The 12,976-nt window shown below is 44.8% G+C and overlaps 1 long non-coding RNA gene across 1 annotated transcript; it reads left to right on the plus strand.

The window, feature by feature from the left end:
• The first annotated feature begins 7,104 nt into the window (after positions 1 to 7,104).
• On the plus strand, positions 7,105 to 9,911 carry LOC119270067. The gene is made up of 2 exons (XR_005133905.1): positions 7,105 to 7,402; positions 9,588 to 9,911. It is a non-coding gene; the product is annotated as an uncharacterized LOC119270067 (long non-coding RNA).
• Positions 9,912 to 12,976: the final 3,065 nt, after the last annotated feature.

The following is a 12,976-nucleotide window of genomic DNA, read 5'->3' on the forward strand; positions in this document are numbered from 1 at the left end:
AAGCAGGAACAATAGGATCATTATAAGTGACAGTCTTTTCTTCAACTTTAATAGGTGCAGCTACTTTTACTTCTATGGGAGGATGATATTTAAACCACTTCTCCTTAGGGAGATCAACATAAGTAGCAAAAGATTCACAGAAAGAAGCTACTATCTCAGAGTCAAGTCCATATTTAGTGCTAAACTTACGGAAAATATCGTTGTCCATAAAAGACTTAACACAATCAAACTTAGGTGTCATACCTGACTCCTTACCTTCATCGAGGTCCCAATCTTCAGAGTTGCGTTTAATTCTATCCAATAAATTCCATCTGAATTCAATAGTCTTCATCATAAAAGAGCCAACACAAGAAGTATCGAGCATGGTGCGATTGTTTTCAGAAAGCCGAGCATAAATTTTTTGCATAATTATTTCTCTCGAGAGCTCATGATTGGGGCATGAATATAACATTGATTTAAGCCTCCCCCAAGCTTGAGCGATGCTTTCTCCTTCGCGAGGCCAGAAATTATATATATAATTGCGATCACGATGAACAAGATGCATAGGGTAATACTTTTGATGAAATTCCAATTTCAATCTTTTATAGTCCCATGATTTCATATCATCACATAGCCTATACCATATCAATGTGTCTCCCTTCATAGATAAAGGGAAGACCTTCTTCTTAGCAACATCATCGGGTATACCTGCAAGCTTAAATAATCCACAGACTTCATCCACATATATTAAGTGCTCATCAGGATGCTTTGTTCCATCTCCTGTAAAAGGGTTAGCTAGCAGTCTTTCCATCATACCCGAAGGAAATTCAAAAGGAGTTTCATTTTCAATAGGTTCAGTAGGTTGAGGAGCAACTCTTTGCTCTACTGGACGGGGTGAAGATACCCCGAACAAGCCCCTCGGATAATTACTTTCCATAGTAACAAGTGACAGTAAATTTCAGCACACTATATAAATTTTTCCTTACCAAATTCCACCTACCAAAGGCGCTACACTCCCCGGCAACGGCGCCAGAAAAGAGTCTTGATGACCCACAAGTATAGGGGATCTATCGTAGTCCTTTCGATAAGTAAGAGTGTCGAACCCAACGAGGAGCAGAAGGAAATGATAAGCGGTTTTCAACAAGGTATTCTCTGCAAGTACTGAAATAAGTGGTAACAGATAGTTTTGTGATAAGATAAATTGTAACGAGCAACAAGTAACAAAAGTAAATAAAGTGCAGCAAGGTGGCCCAATCCTTTTTTTTAGCAAAGGACAAGCCGGAACAAACTCTTATATAAGGAAAAGCGCTCCCGAGGACACATGGGAATATCGTCAAGCTAGTTTTCATCACGTTCATATGATTCACGTTCAATACTTTGATAATTTGATATGTGGGTGGACCGGTACTTGGGTGCTGTTCTTACTTGAACAAGCATCCCACTTATGATTAACCTCTATTGCAAGCATCCGCAACTACAACAAAAGTATTAAGGTAAACCTAACCATAGCATGAAACATATGGATCCAAATCAGCCCCTTATGAAGCAACGCATAAACTAGGGTTTAAGCTTCTGTCACTCTAGCAACCCATCATCTATTTATTACTTCCCAATACCTTCCTCTAGGCCCAAATAATGGTGAAGTGTTATGTAGTCGACGTTCACATAACACCACTAGAGGCTAGACAACATACATCTTATCAAAATATCAAACGAATACCAAATTCACATGACTACTAATAGCAAGACTTCTCCCTTGTCCTCAGGAACAAACGTAATTACTCACAAAGCATATTCATGTTCATAATCAGAGGGGTAATAATATGCATATAGGATCTGAACATATGATCTTCCACCAAATAAACCAACTAGCATCAACTACAAGGAGTAATCAACACTACTAGCAACCTACTAGCACCAATCCCGGACTTTGAAACAAGAATTGGATACAAGAGATGAACGAGGGTTTGGAGATGAGATGGTGCTGGTGAAGATGTTGATGGAGATTGCCCTCTCCCGATGAGAGGAGCGTTGGTGATGACGATGGTGATGATTTCCCCCTCCGGGAGGGAAGTTTCCCCGGCATAACAGCTCTACCGGAGCTCTAGACTGGATTCGCCAAGGTTCTGCCTCGTGGCGGCGGAGTCTCGCCCCGAAAAGTTCCTTCCTATTTTTTCTCATCGAAAGACTTCATATAGGAGAAGATGGACGTCGGAGAGCCACCAGGGGGCCCACGAGGTAGGGGGCGCACCCTAGGGGGGGGCACCCCCCACCCTCGTGAGCAGGGTGTGGGCCCCCTGGCCTTCATCTTTGGCGAGGATTTTTCTTTATTTATTTTAAGATGTTCCGTGGAGTTTCAGGACTTTTGGAGTTGCGCAGAATATGTCTCTAATATTTGCTCCTTTTCCAGCCCAAAATTCCAGCTACCAGCATTCTCCCTCCTTATGTAAACCTTATAAAATAAGAGAGAATAGCCATACGTATTGTGACATAAGGTGAAATAACAGTCTATAATGCAATAAATATCGATATAAAAGCACGATGCAAAATGGACGTATCACACGTACGATCGATGTATACACTGCGAGAGCAAAGCATCACCTGCAACGACCACGAGGGCACGTAAATGCGAAAGGATCAGCGAGCTGCCAATAATCAAGATGAGCAAGCGCACCATTTCTAGCCACGGATCGAGTCATCCCGTCATCGTCGCTCACCCAATCCTTAACTACAATCCAATCACGACCCACAACCGCCCCAGCCAGCTCCATATATTAACTTGGTGTGGTGATGATGATGGGTCGGAGACCTCAGGGCAAGCTGGCCGGCAAGCAGGCCTCGATCCGCCTGGCATGGCAGCTCTGACAGGCGGCGGCAAGGGCAGCCACGGCGTGCTTCATCTCCGTGAAAAGACGCTCCCATAGAGCTTCATCGCCTGCAGTCATGTCGGACGTAATGCAAGGGAGGGGGATGGGGAGCGGCTTGTGTTGTGGTGTGGAGTTAGCCGGGTGTGGTTGCCCTTTAAATAGCGGATTCCGGTGAGGCGAGGTGTCCGGGTGCATCAATGCATGGCACTGGAGTGGGTTTCTTGGCCGGCAAGCCTGCTTAATGGCGGCATACAGACGGACGGGGCATTGAACGGGCATGGTAGATATCCGTCCCATCCCATCCAGTCACTCGTCTTCGGCATTGAACAGGCACGGACAGCGCGGTCGGCCCGCACACCGCTTTAATGGAGGAGGTAGTGAGAGGTCGTGTCCCTCCTGAGCCGTCTTCAATGTCGAGCGGCGCGCTCTATAGCGGCATGAATGCGGGCAGTTGGCGTCGTGCGGGAACGCGTGCGGGTGAGGAAGGAGTGATTTGGATGGGCAAGGACGGTCAATAGCGGGCTTGAGAGCGGTCCGGACTCCCGCAAAGCCCCGCCCCTGTCTCTAGTTTACGGGCGAAAGTACATCCAGACCATGCCGCGAACCGATACAAAACTGCGTTGGATGACTTTCGCAGTCCAAACGCATGCGGGTGGATTGCAGATTGGCGTTGGAGATGCCCTTAGATATCTGATGTCTGCTTCACTCTAGCTATCAACACCTCAATTAGCTTTTCTCCTAGACCCTGAATTCCCGATTCCTCTAATGGAAGGATATAAAATTTTAACTAAGTAGACAAATATGAACATCGGTAATCACTGAATATGAAGTACTACTTGCTGGCAGATTATGCAGGATTATACACAAAAAAATTCTTTTTTAACTTTATCAAAAGAAGCCTCTCGATTTGGAAACAAAAGATGTTGTAACTTAACTGCATCATTTCTCTTCTGCCGATCTTTACAACGCTATGCAGATCTCCTTCTTAGTTTTGGAAAGAGAAAATGCTTCTTTCCTTTTACCAATAGTAGCACATATGCCCGTGCGTTGCAATGTGAGAAAAGATATTATGCATTTAAAGTTAGTGATAATTATATGTGCAAGCAAAACCCTGTGTGCACGTGAAAAGGAGCATTTAGGTTTTCGGTTTCGCTGGGTGTTAAGTAATCAATCCGCTATTTTTTCATTCATTGATCGAGGGCATTTAAGAGCTTTGTTACGTCATCGTACACCAGAGAAGTTCCATAAATTATTCAATCTATTTTTCCTTTCAATCGAGGAGATTTTAAGGTATAAAGTTTTTGAATATTGTAGGAAACATGAACCATTTTTTAAATCCTGAACAGGTTTTTGAAAACTATGTACTTTCAGAAAAACGCGAACAAAATTTGAAACATGAACATCTTTTAAAATTCACAACTATATTTTATAAGAACATGGATATTATTTGAATTTGTGAACATTTTTTAAAAATGGGAACATGTGTTGAAAATTCATAACATTTTTCGAAAATGTTTATCTTTTATACTCGAACATTATTTTGAATTGTGAAAATTTTACTAAACCAAGAATATATTTCGAATTTGGAGCATTTCTTAAAATGGCATTTTCTTTTTAGAAATCTCAAACAGTTTTGAAAACAATATTTTTTTAGAAAAATGGGAAACTTTTTTCAAGTTATGATTTTTTTCAAAATAGCAACAAAATTTTGGAATTCTGAACATTTTCCAGAATTTGTTTTTTTCTCAAATTCTGAACTTTTTTGAGATTTTGAATTTATAAAATAAATATGTAAGAAAAATAAAATTGGACGGGAAAGAAGAGATAGGGGAAGGAGAATAAAAATACAAACAAAACACAGAAACAAAGAAAAATGGGCCAGCCCATTATTGGTTGTCCTATGCGAAGCTTCAACTATTTGCCGCCTCGTGCAGAAAATAGAATTTCCCAGCTGCATGGGCAGAAAAATAAGTGGGCTAGCTTCACTGGGTCACAACGCGCTGCCCATGTACGAAATTCTGGAAAAACCTTTTTTTCTAGCAGACGAATGCATAAGAATTTAGTACCACTTCGGATAGATTTTTTTTCTTCTTTTCGGCGGTGAACGGATGAAAATATTGATGAAACACACCTTGCTTTATTAGTAGGTATAGATATAGATTTGACCAAAATTTAGTTTCCATATTAGGAAGTAATATATGTTCCATTAGCCGAGAAGGAAACCAGTAAACAGATTGAAGAGAGTCCATATGTCTCTTGGAAACACTTTAGAGTGCCTAGAAGATCCATGAAACAGGGCCTTCAGGTCAAATACATTCATCGCCGGTTACGTACACCAAATTCTCCTGCCAAAAAGTGAATGTACCTGATAAAATGGTTGAACCTAATTTAACATCTCATGCTACTGCCTCACAGGAAAGACATATTTGTTTCTGAATTTGCGTGATATTATCTCGAAGTCAACATGTATGGTGAATACCTTCAAAGAATATTGGTGTTACTTGCATTTCAAGAATCATTGCTCTCCTAGGTTCAAGAGGAAAACAACTTGGTACAACTATCCTAATTCATAACATGCATGGTAGACAACCGATTAGGAGAATATCAGATGGATAGCTTATGGGAAAAGGCTCTGATTGTGCAAAATTGTTGACCTACCATGTGAAAAATTCCTTCATTGGTCAGAGGTGTTGGTTGGATATAGTACAGTGGTGCTGATTTAGAGTAGAGTATATCAGAAGATTGGTGTTTGGAAAAACCTGCCGACAATTCTATATTGGTTGTATGCATCCTCCAAATGCGTTTAGTTGTTACTAGTGCTGGTTGGGATGATGCCGGGTCATTCATGTGCATACTGTTGCAGTCAAGAGTTCTAAATTGTTTTATGTGTGGATGGGGTTTGGTGGTGGTGGTGGTGGTGGGGGGGGGGGATGCATGATGTCTAAGGCTTACATGTTCTATCATCATAGTTCATCTTTTCTCAGTTATCTTGCATTTTATGCTTAATGACCCTGGCAAACAAAAACAATCGGTCCGTGCCAGGGGCACAACCCCTCTCCAGTTATTGAATAGGGGCATGTAAAGTACTCCCTCAGTAAGAAAATATAAGAGTGTTTAGATCACTAAAGTAGTGATCTAAATGCTTTTATATCAGTTTATGGAGGGAGTACGTCCCTATGGACTGGTTCAAATAAATACGTTGGCGGTATATTAGGGTTAATTGATACTTGCACTATTGTTGTTATATTATAGTCCAATACTGGTAACTTTGTATGCACTTGAGAGAATTGAAGATGGGTCCAACCCTGCAGTGGCTTCGATCCAATGTTTCAGCTCGAGTTGGTGGTTTGTCCACAATTTCAATAAAACCACTGGCAGCCTTGCCATTTAAGGTCTGGCTAGTACATGGTTTCGATCCAACGATTCGGCCTTGATGTTGCTACATGGTTTCGATCCAACGCCACATCCCAGGGATTTCCACGTTTAAAATTTGGTGTCTATGTGTTAATGTTGTTACTGTGGTTCATATAGGTTCTCTTGACCCTAGATACTGCTTGAGGTGTTGCGTGTGTTATTTCCTTAATACTATATAATAGTGCATATGTTTTATTCCGTGTTGAGTAATGATCCTTGATTTAGTACATGAAGGCCTCGTTTGGTTGCGGTGGATCCCGGGGCGATCCCTTCCAATTCCCCGTGTGGGAAAACCACGGGTATAGCTGGCCAAATGGGCCAGTTTTTTTGGGCCGACCCGTGAGCACGCCAGCACGGCCCGCCTTGGGCCAGGCACGACACAAGCTAAGCGGGACGGGCTTGGCACGTGGCACGGCCTGGGCCGTGCCTGGGCCTGGAGGCTGGGCACGCGGGCCGGCACGACACGACCCGATTTTTTTTATTTTTTTCTACATCTATATATGGCTTAACATGTAAAAATAGGCTAAAAACGTTCAGTGCATCAAATAATAGGCTGAAAATATGCGGCCTACCGTGCTAAACGGGCCAACGTGCCGGCCCGTTTACTAACTGGGCCGTGCCTGGGCCTGGGGGCGCAACACACGGGCCAGCACGGCACGGCCCGTATAGTAATTGTGTCCTGACGGGCCGTGCCAGGCCAGGCACGATTACAATGGGCCGATTACGATGGGCCGGGCCGTGCCGGGCCGGGCCGGCCCGTTTGGCCAGGTGGTCCACGGGTCGAATTGGCCCCCGGTGAGCAGCCCACGACACTATTTGGTCGCACACGACCCCTGTCCTTTCCCCGGGCCTTCCCCGGAGAGACTTCCACGCATCAACAGGTCGGGGAGGAAACCCTCGAGCTCGAGAGGCGACCGACTGGATCCACGCCTCCACCCCTCCCAAGATTCTCCCTCGGACGACCGGCGGCGCCGCCGCGAAGGGCTGCGCCTCAACGCTCGTGCCCTCCGGCGACATCGACGGCCCCGGCTGTCGTCGTCCTCCATCCTCCGAGCTCAACTCAGTCACAAAGCTCTTCTTCCCTAGGGCGACGCCGGCGGCGACAGCGACAGCGTGGCATTCCTCCTCCTACTGCGACCAAGGTTATCCCCATTCTCCTCTCCCCCCTCGTCTGTAGTTTGCTTCTCCGTGTTGATGCCTTCCTCCCTTCGCCATGTGCAGTCTTACTGCTCCAGATCCACAGGCAACCTCTGACTCTGCTTTCTTGCTGCATCTGTAGTGACTTTGGCAGTTGTAGATCAGTAGAGGTAGGTGTCTCTCGATTAGATCAAACACTTCAACCAGGACCAGGCCATCTCAATTTGTTATGTCGGGCTTATGATATATAGATTCTAACATTCTTTGGCCCGTTGGACTTTTGACGGGAGATAAAAGCTCCCACTCTTGGCATTATTTATTTATTTATTTTTGAGAATCTGTTGGCATTCTTCTCAAATATCGTACTTTTACAAAATATATAAATTCATATACATGTGGTCTCTTCTAACAAAGTTAACAGAGAAAATACAATGATATTCTACATGATGTTGACAATGTATAATATACTTCTGCAATTTAACATCAGTTTTAAGCCGAAGAAAATTACTTCATGTTTCGTGGTGGTCTAAATATTGCGGCTAGTGTGCTCATATGCTGAACTTAATACGCAGTTTAATCCTTCGATTCATATATCTAGCTATGCTTAGTCTCAGATTTGGGTTCCTGAACAATCTTGTGATGTTATGTACCAGATCTTGAAAGCAAACTTTCTAATTTATTTACTTTGCCCCATTCTTGCCAAGTTACTGCTTCTTAAATCGGCCACATGCCTAGTGTGTTTGTGCTAAACTAGATACATGCCTATTGTCTCTATATATACAGTCATGCAAAGAATACAATGTGGTCTGAAAAATAACACATGGAAGGGGCTAGCCTTGTCCTAATTTTAACTCTGAATCTTTAGGATAACCTGAAGTTTGCTTGTCTTGCCTATAATAATAGTGTATCCAATTAATTGCGTAGAAGTATTAGCTATTGTAATTTAATTTCACTGGTGAAAGTAGGGTATCTAGTTTTTTTGGCAGGGAGTACTAGTATTAATTAAGCTAACAGTTCAATTTAACCATCGAGAATGTTGAAAATTAATCCCATTCAAGTTGTTCCCTCCTGTACTAGGCAATTGAACCATGGTTTATTTTATTTCAAGCCTATTATGTTTGAGCATAGGCAAAAAAATTCAGGTAGTATGTTAGAGCATCTACAACCAGAATTGCCTAATATGAGTCCCTAATACAAGTCGAACGATAAATTTAGAGCATAGTTCATTCCCAATCGGACCCAAAAGACATTGTTCTTCGGATTACTACAAAGAAAGTAAAACTAGATAAAATGTAAAACACGGAGCGGGACTGGAGGTGCTGGCGCCGGAGGGGAAGGGACACACCCTCCCTGCTCCGGATCTTGAGCGGCGCGGAGTGGGACTGGAGGTGCTGGCGCCGGAGGGGAAGGGACACATCCTCCCTGCCCCGGATCTTGAGCGGCGCAGGGCGGGGCGGGCGGGCGACCACGGCCCGCATTTTGCCGGCGGGAGGTGGAGGAGCTAGCAGACGCGACGGGGCTTGTGCTCCCACCGATGTCCAAGCGCGAGCGCTTGATGGCGATGCAGAGCGCGGGCTCCTCCTCGTCCGGCACGCCACTGCTAGATCCGTCCTCCTCCTTCATGAGACCGTTCCAATCCATGGGATCGGGCTCGCTGCCAGAATCCTTACCGGACTTGGCCATGGCGGAGGGGAGGAGATGGATTTGGGAGGAAGCGGAGGCGATGAGGGAGGCGGATAAGACGAGTGTGGACTGAGAAAGTGAGGGTATGACTAGGGTTCGTCCGACGGCGGTGGGGTATTTGTGGGGTCATCGGTGGGGGCGGCGCAGGTCCTAGCCAACCGATCCGATGTGGCGCCCGCGTCTGGTCGCGTCCGGGTGTCCCCATATCCGCCCGGCAGCAGCGTGCCTGTCTCCCTGTACCTCTGGCAGACCTCGGCCTTGACTTACGGACATAACATTAAACGTGCGGTCTATACGGACAGACGCGAGCAGGATGTGGTCGTGCGTTGGAGTTGGCCTCATCCATTATCTCTGTCCATTTTACACTTTTCTCATAATAACTGTCCATTATTATGTTTATATCTACTCCTTTCGGAAACATACTTGTAAGTAAAAAAAAGATGTGCTTATATCTAGTTTCAAATTTTATATTGTATAGTAACTACATTGTTCGTTTTTGATTTGCAGGTTTCCTAAAGCTAGCAAATGAAAATGTTTAAAGAAGTTAATGGTGAAAGCTTCAGACTCTTCCAACAGCAGAACATTTTGACATGGGGCAGTCACATATAGGCATCTTTTTAATGAACTGAATGTTAATTATTGCTTGATATCTAACTGTAGTTAGTATTTGTGATGGTAAGACCATGATTAAACACATTAATATCCTTGGTGCAGTGTTACTCGTGCAAATTTGACATGTATAGCTTATGGTCAACGTGTATGATTGGGTTGAATTATTTTGCTGTTGTGTTGATTATGTGTATATTTCATGTTTCCTACTTTTCTTTGAAATTCCTGAATTATTCTCAATTTTCTCAAGAAATTTGTGTCATTCCTGAATTTTCTGGATTTGTAAGGAAATATATATGCATTTTAATTAATTCTGAACTGAAATGATGCTTGTGTAAAAAGAACCAGGGTTTGTTTACATGTTTTCTGGACATTCTAATTTTTCCCAAGAAATTTGCCAATTTTCTGGAATTTCCCTGCACATATTCCCCTCCCCCACCTCGTCACCAAACTCACATGGTGATCTCCCCGTGGTGGGAGGGGATCCCGGGTGACCATGGATATTACCCCCGAGGGGATTAGAGCCCTGGGATAATCTCCACTTTCAACCAAATGAGGCCGAAATGGTGTTGAAATTACTTTGACTAGTGCTCTTCAAAATTTATAATCAGTATCTTTTATTTATCATCCCCTCATATTGGGTGATTATGGGATGCTCTAATTAGAAACACAACAATCAAATATTAGGAAATTTCACCGAACGAACAACAACGAATAATACGATATCTATCAAACGAATAAAATGAGGTCATATTTTTGGTCCGTCATGCACTTCTGTTGAAAAGTGCCTATCCCTTTTAGAATCAACCCACTGTTTGCTCGCACGCAAAAAAAAAAACATCTCTAAAGTGGGGAACCGATCGGTGCCAAAAAGAACTCAAACTCCTATCCAATCTCGACTTCGTGCTCTTCCACTTCCATTGATAAAGATGAGACGTCAAGGGTTTCATCATGATGACCTCGAGCAGCCGCCGACATCCCTCCCCACATCTACCCTACCCCCTGCTGCCGCTTGCACTGTCCTTGCTCCTCGAGGGAGCTAGGGACACAATGTTCTCTAGGATGGGCATGACCAGATCCACGAGGAGGCCACATTTTTCCATGGGAACCCAACCAAGCACACCACCCTCCGCAACCATCCAATCCCAGCCTAACAAAGTCAAGACCCGCCATCGATCCACAAATCAGGCTCGCCGCATCCAGGTTCACTGCAAGTCTGCGACGAGTCTATAGTCGACATCTTGACTTTGGCTATCCCCACGGAAGAATCATCGGATCCTGCTTACTTTTACCATCACTTCGTCTCTTCCCAAGGCAGCGACACCACCCAGCCAATCACCACCATCGCTTGCGGCTTGCCTACATAAAATCATGAGAAATCCCCACGGCGGTGCTGTAAGATCACCTTGGCGACCTCGACAGTGACCGACTGGTCTAAGATCTAAGCTAGCCGCTCTTTGTAGAAACCAATAGAAGTAGGCATGTGACTCAGATTTGTTCTTTGGTGTGCATGCGTTTCTTGCTGCCCACCAGCTCTTGTCTACAACTCGCCTATCTCTGTACCAGCTCTTGGTCTACAACTCGCCTATCTCCATGCTCGAGACGACCAAGCTCGATGCGCAAGCCGCATACGTCTGCTAGAGCTATATCCAGGCCCTATGATTTTTGGATCACTGGCACTATGGGTGCCAGGACCGGAGTCGCCCTCATCCACCAAGTGGATCAAGGAGGCCCACCACCTAGACTCTACATCGCAACATTTTGTGTTTTCCTATAAAAAGTAAAGAACCTTCTCTAATAAACGTAAATATAACCTTTTGGTTTTATAGTCTCAACTTTCCTACACTCCAATACCATAAGGATTTCTTGGTTTTATTTAATGACCTTCTTGAATGTCATTCACTTAGAAAGGTAGTAATCCAATCTGTGATATTAAGGCAAATTATTAGTCATATTAAAGTGCAAAAGGCCCTATAGGAGTCAAAGCATGACTTTTATGGTTATACTGTAATTTGCAAGATCTGAGATTTATGCAAGTGTACAATTAGAGAAGAGCCAATTAAATAGATTTTCACATTCAGAATAGTACGATTAGTAGTAGCACTTCAATTTTTTCATGTTTGATTAGCTTGCTAGGTGGTTATCACTAAGCATGTTGGAACGATGAGCATAGCCTAACTTAGTTCAGTACGTGTTGCTGCAAATTAGTTCAGTACGTATGAAGCTGTTGCTAATTTGAATGCCTGGCTGTTGCAAGTTTCTAATGAAAAAGTACTTCAGGTCAAAGGTCAGGGAATATACACTTTTGTTATCATGGTTGTTTCCTTATAGTGAACAACTTTGATCACCACTTCAGCAGCTACTATCTATAAGAAGACATTAGCTAAGTAGATACAGGCAAAGAAAGCATGTAGGCAAAACCAGAATTAAAAACATCCTTCTCAATGGAGCTCGTGCAGTTCGGAAGACCCTAATCATCGATGAGGGACCCCTCCGATGGTAGCATGGCGTGACAATTCCCGTCAATGACAACACCCAAAGTACCTTGCACAATCCATCGATCCAGTTCGGAACAATCAAGCACATACCTTGCAAAGTGATGTGGATCTGAAGCAGAGGTGGGAAGGTAAAGGCTCAGGTGAGGTGGAATGAGACGTTGATATAGACGTGCACGCATGAGAATAAGGTGGTGCCCAGGATGGATCTCCATCGGAGGAGGCCGGATCCGCTGGGGAGGAGGTCGCTGTAGTACCTGCCATCTGTGCGATGGATCACGGGGCTGGCATGTAGGGGGAGGGGATAGGAGGGAGCGGGTGGGCTAGAGCGCAGATGGCGGGTGCCCCCGACGACGGCTGGGAAGGATGGTGGAGGAGGTGGATGAGGATGGCGGCGGCGGCGTCTGCGGTTGCGCCTCGTCCGCAGCCGTGCTGGTGGTGGTCGATGCGAGAGCCGGATGGCGTCGGCCAGAATCAGGCAGGGGCGACAAAGATTTAGAGGAGAGAGAGAATGGAGGCGATGAGCGATGGGAGGAAGGGCCACCAGCGATTGGGGTGGCCTCAGATCCGCCCTCCGTGGCCGCCTATTTCATGGGACGAACACCCGTGCTCACCGTCGGGCTCGCCTTCGGCCGCTGCCTCGCCGACATTCACGACGTAGAGCCCCTTCCTCCGATCCCATTTGCCAGGGAGGCAGCACCATCCTTCATCGCAGAGAACGAGTCCACACTGAGATCCCAACCAGATTGTGATTCGCCTCCCCAAACCGCAGCGGCACATCCCACTCCATCA

The sequence above is a fragment of the Triticum dicoccoides genome, chromosome 3A (assembly GCF_002162155.2).
Source record: "Triticum dicoccoides isolate Atlit2015 ecotype Zavitan chromosome 3A, WEW_v2.0, whole genome shotgun sequence".
Classification (NCBI taxonomy): domain Eukaryota; kingdom Viridiplantae; phylum Streptophyta; class Magnoliopsida; order Poales; family Poaceae; genus Triticum; species Triticum dicoccoides.